Genomic DNA, 6959 nt, shown 5'->3' on the forward strand with positions numbered 1-6959 from the left:
GGTTTGATTGACAGCAATGGTTCTTGAGGCAAAGTTGTTCAACAAGAGGAGATCTATCAAATGGTATGCATTTTGTGACAATAAGTGTAACACCACGTGATTACAGAGCCATAAAACTCGTTAGCGCCAACTAGTGGCCGATTTCTTTTAAAATTCTTACAGACCTCTAGGGCCATGAGTCGAACATGCCCACCGAGTTTCGTTCCGATAGGCCTCCGTTAACCTTGTCTAATAGGTGCTCAAACTTCATTGGCCGATGGCAGCCATGTTTTTTGAGATACACCAATGTCCTCATAGACATACATGGCACCTTGGACCAAGACACTGCATACCAATTTTCAAGTCAATCGGACTAACGGTCAGGTGGTTATAGCCTGTTTTATGTTTTTTTCATGTTATAGCGCCACCATGTGACCAATCGCCGCGATTTTTTTACCGTGACCTCATATTGACGTCTTACACATGTGTACCAGGTTTGGTTAAAATACCTCTTTTACTTCTGGAGTTATAGCCATTTTAGTAAAATAGGCTCCTCCCACAACGTTAATTTTGCACCCCCTAGCGACCGTGAATCGAAATTTCAACTTTTTTTTGATAATTATTGATATTCAGACTCCAGAGAACAATTCTGCACTGGTTTGGTTCCGATCGGGCAAAAAACCAGGGACTAGTTCGCAAAAGTAGATTTTCGACAAAATTCAAAATGGCGGAAAATCTATCATGGCGGAAATAAAATCGGAGATATACGTTTTGTTCGTCAGGCGTCCAGCTTTCCAATGATATAAGACACTTGAGTCTATGACTTACGGTCTAGGAGTTATGAGCAGTTTCGCGCTTTTGGTTGCTATAGCGCCACCTATGGGCCAATCGGGGTCATAATTTGATAACCTCTCCTCGATTTTTGTACTACCATATGGCAAAGTTTCAAAGCTCTAGCCCTTACGGTTTGGGCTGCACGATGCGTTTTACGGCAGAATAATAATAATAATAATAATAATAAAAATCAGCACAATTACAATAGGGTTTCAGCACTTCGTGCTTGAACCCCTAATAAAAATCAGCACAATTACAATAGGGTTTCAGCACTTCGTGCTTGAACCCCTAAAAATCAGCACAATTACAATAGGGTTTCAGCATTTCATGCTTGAACCCCTAATAAGAAGAGACGTTTTGGACAATTATAGCGCCACCTATTGTCCGATCTTCACGAAACTTGGCATGCTTCTTCACCATGTTCTGACACATCTGCTCATCGATTTTTGTGAAGTTTGGGGTTTTCCCTTAGGTTGTATAGGCTTTTGAGTGTTTTTTTGTCCCACCCCTTTCCTAAATGACCCTGTTACAGCCAGGCCAATGCAAAAGTTCAACTTTTTTCCGATAATTATTGATCTAGAGACTCCAGAGAACTGTGCTAGACTGGTCTGGTTCCGATTGGGCCAAAAACCTAGGACTAGTTCGCAAAAGTAGGTTTTTCACTAAATTGCCCATAGAATTTTTTTTTTGCTCGTAGAGCAATTTGGAGATAGCCATTTTGTCCGTCTGGATCCAGGGATCACAGTGATGCTAAAATTGAGACTCTAGGACAAACTGTCTAGGAGTTATGAGCAATGTAGTAAATTTGGTCATTATAGCGCCACCTATGGGCCAATCGGGGTCATATTTTGATAGGTTCTCCCCAAATTGAGGACTACCATTTGGCCAAGTTTCAAGGTTCCAGCTCTTACGGTTTGGGCTGCACGATGCGTTTTAGGGCGGAATAATAATAATAATAATAATAAAAATCAGCACAATTACAATAGGGTTTCAGCATTTCATGCTTGAACCCCTAATAAGAAGAGACCTTTTGGACAGTTATAGCGCCACCTATTGTCCGATCTTCACGAAACTTGGCATGCTTCTTCACCATGTTCTGACACATCTGCTCATCGATTTTTGTGAAGTTTGGGGTTTTCCCTTAGGTTGTATAGGCTTTTGAGTGTTTTTTTTGTCCCACCCCTTTCCTAAATGACCCTGTTACAGCCAGGCCAATGCAAAAGTTCAACTTTTTTCCGATAATTATTGATCTAGAGACTCCAGAGAACTGTGCTAGACTGGTCTGGTTCCGATTGGGCCAAAAACCTAGGACTAGTTCGCAAAAGTAGGTTTTTCACTAAATTGCCCATAGAATTTTTTTTTGCTCGTAGAGCAATTTGGAGATAGCCATTTTGTCCGTCTGGATCCAGGGATCACAGTGATGCTAAAATTGAGACTCTAGGACAAACTGTCTAGGAGTTATGAGCAATGTAGTAAATTTGGTCATTATAGCGCCACCTATGGGCCAATCGGGGTCATATTTTGATAGGTTCTCCCCAAATTGAGGACTACCATTTGGCCAAGTTTCAAGGTTCCAGCTCTTACGGTTTGGGCTGCACGATGCGTTTTAGGGCGGAATAATAATAATAATAATAATAAAAATCAGCACAATTACAATAGGGTTTCAGCATTTCATGCTTGAACCCCTAATAAGAAGAGACGTTTTGGACAATTATAGCGCCACCTATTGTCCGATCTTCACGAAACTTGGCATGCTTCTTCACCATGTTCTGACACATCTGCTCATCGATTTTTGTGAAGTTTGGGATTTTCCCTTAGGTTGTATAGGCTTTTGAGTGTTTTTTTGTCCCACCCCTTTCCTAAATGACCCTGTTACAGCCAGGCCAATGCAAAAGTTCAACTTTTTTCCGATAATTATTGATCTAGAGACTCCAGAGAACTGTGCTAGACTGGTCTGGTTCCGATTGGGCCAAAAACCTAGGACTAGTTCGCAAAAGTAGGTTTTTCACTAAATTGCCCATAGAATTTTTTTTTTGCTCGTAGAGCAATTTGGAGATAGCCATTTTGTCCGTCTGGATCCAGGGATCACAGTGATGCTAAAATTGAGACTCTAGGACAAACTGTCTAGGAGTTATGAGCAATGTAGTAAATTTGGTCATTATAGCGCCACCTATGGGCCAATCGGGGTCATATTTTGATAGGTTCTCCCCAAATTGAGGACTACCATTTGGCCAAGTTTCAAGGTTCCAGCTCTTACGGTTTGGGCTGCACGATGCGTTTTAGGGCGGAATAATAATAATAATAATAATAAAAATCAGCACAATTACAATAGGGTTTCAGCATTTCATGCTTGAACCCCTAATAAGAAGAGACCTTTTGGACAGTTATAGCGCCACCTATTGTCCGATCTTCACGAAACTTGGCATGCTTCTTCACCATGTTCTGACACATCTGCTCATCGATTTTTGTGAAGTTTGGGGTTTTCCCTTAGGTTGTATAGGCTTTTGAGTGTTTTTTTTGTCCCACCCCTTTCCTAAATGACCCTGTTACAGCCAGGCCAATGCAAAAGTTCAACTTTTTTCCGATAATTATTGATCTAGAGACTCCAGAGAACTGTGCTAGACTGGTCTGGTTCCGATTGGGCCAAAAACCTAGGACTAGTTCGCAAAAGTAGGTTTTTCACTAAATTGCCCATAGAATTTTTTTTTGCTCGTAGAGCAATTTGGAGATAGCCATTTTGTCCGTCTGGATCCAGGGATCACAGTGATGCTAAAATTGAGACTCTAGGACAAACTGTCTAGGAGTTATGAGCAATGTAGTAAATTTGGTCATTATAGCGCCACCTATGGGCCAATCGGGGTCATATTTTGATAGGTTCTCCCCAAATTGAGGACTACCATTTGGCCAAGTTTCAAGGTTCCAGCTCTTACGGTTTGGGCTGCACGATGCGTTTTAGGGCGGAATAATAATAATAATAATAATAAAAATCAGCACAATTACAATAGGGTTTCAGCATTTCATGCTTGAACCCCTAATAAGAAGAGACGTTTTGGACAATTATAGCGCCACCTATTGTCCGATCTTCACGAAACTTGGCATGCTTCTTCACCATGTTCTGACACATCTGCTCATCGATTTTTGTGAAGTTTGGGGTTTTCCCTTAGGTTGTATAGGCTTTTGAGTGTTTTTTTGTCCCACCCCTTTCCTAAATGACCCTGTTACAGCCAGGCCAATGCAAAAGTTCAACTTTTTTCCGATAATTATTGATCTAGAGACTCCAGAGAACTGTGCTAGACTGGTCTGGTTCCGATTGGGCCAAAAACCTAGGACTAGTTCGCAAAAGTAGGTTTTTCACTAAATTGCCCATAGAATTTTTTTTTTGCTCGTAGAGCAATTTGGAGATAGCCATTTTGTCCGTCTGGATCCAGGGATCACAGTGATGCTAAAATTGAGACTCTAGGACAAACTGTCTAGGAGTTATGAGCAATGTAGTAAATTTGGTCATTATAGCGCCACCTATGGGCCAATCGGGGTCATATTTTGATAGGTTCTCCCCAAATTGAGGACTACCATTTGGCCAAGTTTCAAGGTTCCAGCTCTTACGGTTTGGGCTGCACGATGCGTTTTAGGGCGGAATAATAATAATAATAATAATAAAAATCAGCAAAATTACAATAGGGTTTCAGCATTTCATGCTTGAACCCCTAATAAGAAGAGACCTTTTGGACAGTTATAGCGCCACCTATTGTCCGATCTTCACGAAACTTGGCATGCTTCTTCACCATGTTCTGACACATCTGCTCATCGATTTTTGTGAAGTTTGGGGTTTTCCCTTAGGTTGTATAGGCTTTTGAGTGTTTTTTTGTCCCACCCCTTTCCTAAATGACCCTGTTACAGCCAGGCCAATGCAAAAGTTCAACGTTTTTCCGATAATTATTGATCTAGAGACTCCAGAGAACTGTGCTAGACTGGTCTGGTTCCGATTGGGCCAAAAACCTAGGACTAGTTCGCAAAAGTAGGTTTTTCACTAAATTGCCCATAGAATTTTTTTTTTGCTCGTAGAGCAATTTGGAGATAGCCATTTTGTCCGTCTGGATCCAGGGATCACAGTGATGCTAAAATTGAGACTCTAGGACAAACTGTCTAGGAGTTATGAGCAATGTAGTAAATTTGGTCATTATAGCGCCACCTATGGGCCAATCGGGGTCATATTTTGATAGGTTCTCCCCAAATTGAGGACTACCATTTGGCCAAGTTTCAAGGTTCCAGCTCTTACGGTTTGGGCTGCACGATGCGTTTTAGGGCGGAATAATAATAATAATAATAATAAAAATCAGCACAATTACAATAGGGTTTCAGCATTTCATGCTTGAACCCCTAATAAGAAGAGACCTTTTGGACAGTTATAGCGCCACCTATTGTCCGATCTTCACGAAACTTGGCATGCTTCTTCACCATGTTCTGACACATCTGCTCATCGATTTTTGTGAAGTTTGGGGTTTTCCCTTAGGTTGTATAGGCTTTTGAGTGTTTTTTTTGTCCCACCCCTTTCCTAAATGACCCTGTTACAGCCAGGCCAATGCAAAAGTTCAACTTTTTTCCGATAATTATTGATCTAGAGACTCCAGAGAACTGTGCTAGACTGGTCTGGTTCCGATTGGGCCAAAAACCTAGGACTAGTTCGCAAAAGTAGGTTTTTCACTAAATTGCCCATAGAATTTTTTTTTGCTCGTAGAGCAATTTGGAGATAGCCATTTTGTCCGTCTGGATCCAGGGATCACAGTGATGCTAAAATTGAGACTCTAGGACAAACTGTCTAGGAGTTATGAGCAATGTAGTAAATTTGGTCATTATAGCGCCACCTATGGGCCAATCGGGGTCATATTTTGATAGGTTCTCCCCAAATTGAGGACTACCATTTGGCCAAGTTTCAAGGTTCCAGCTCTTACGGTTTGGGCTGCACGATGCGTTTTAGGGCGGAATAATAATAATAATAATAATAAAAATCAGCACAATTACAATAGGGTTTCAGCATTTCATGCTTGAACCCCTAATAAGAAGAGACGTTTTGGACAATTATAGCGCCACCTATTGTCCGATCTTCACGAAACTTGGCATGCTTCTTCACCATGTTCTGACACATCTGCTCATCGATTTTTGTGAAGTTTGGGATTTTCCCTTAGGTTGTATAGGCTTTTGAGTGTTTTTTTGTCCCACCCCTTTCCTAAATGACCCTGTTACAGCCAGGCCAATGCAAAAGTTCAACTTTTTTCCGATAATTATTGATCTAGAGACTCCAGAGAACTGTGCTAGACTGGTCTGGTTCCGATTGGGCCAAAAACCTAGGACTAGTTCGCAAAAGTAGGTTTTTCACTAAATTGCCCATAGAATTTTTTTTTTGCTCGTAGAGCAATTTGGAGATAGCCATTTTGTCCGTCTGGATCCAGGGATCACAGTGATGCTAAAATTGAGACTCTAGGACAAACTGTCTAGGAGTTATGAGCAATGTAGTAAATTTGGTCATTATAGCGCCACCTATGGGCCAATCGGGGTCATATTTTGATAGGTTCTCCCCAAATTGAGGACTACCATTTGGCCAAGTTTCAAGGTTCCAGCTCTTACGGTTTGGGCTGCACGATGCGTTTTAGGGCGGAATAATAATAATAATAATAATAAAAATCAGCACAATTACAATAGGGTTTCAGCATTTCATGCTTGAACCCCTAATAAGAAGAGACCTTTTGGACAGTTATAGCGCCACCTATTGTCCGATCTTCACGAAACTTGGCATGCTTCTTCACCATGTTCTGACACATCTGCTCATCGATTTTTGTGAAGTTTGGGGTTTTCCCTTAGGTTGTATAGGCTTTTGAGTGTTTTTTTTGTCCCACCCCTTTCCTAAATGACCCTGTTACAGCCAGGCCAATGCAAAAGTTCAACTTTTTTCCGATAATTATTGATCTAGAGACTCCAGAGAACTGTGCTAGACTGGTCTGGTTCCGATTGGGCCAAAAACCTAGGACTAGTTCGCAAAAGTAGGTTTTTCACTAAATTGCCCATAGAATTTTTTTTTGCTCGTAGAGCAATTTGGAGATAGCCATTTTGTCCGTCTGGATCCAGGGATCACAGTGATGCTAAAATTGAGA

This window comes from Scardinius erythrophthalmus (assembly GCF_964197995.2).
Source record: "Scardinius erythrophthalmus genome assembly, contig: HAP1_SCAFFOLD_67, whole genome shotgun sequence".
In the NCBI taxonomy this organism is placed as follows: Eukaryota; Metazoa; Chordata; class Actinopteri; order Cypriniformes; family Leuciscidae; genus Scardinius; species Scardinius erythrophthalmus.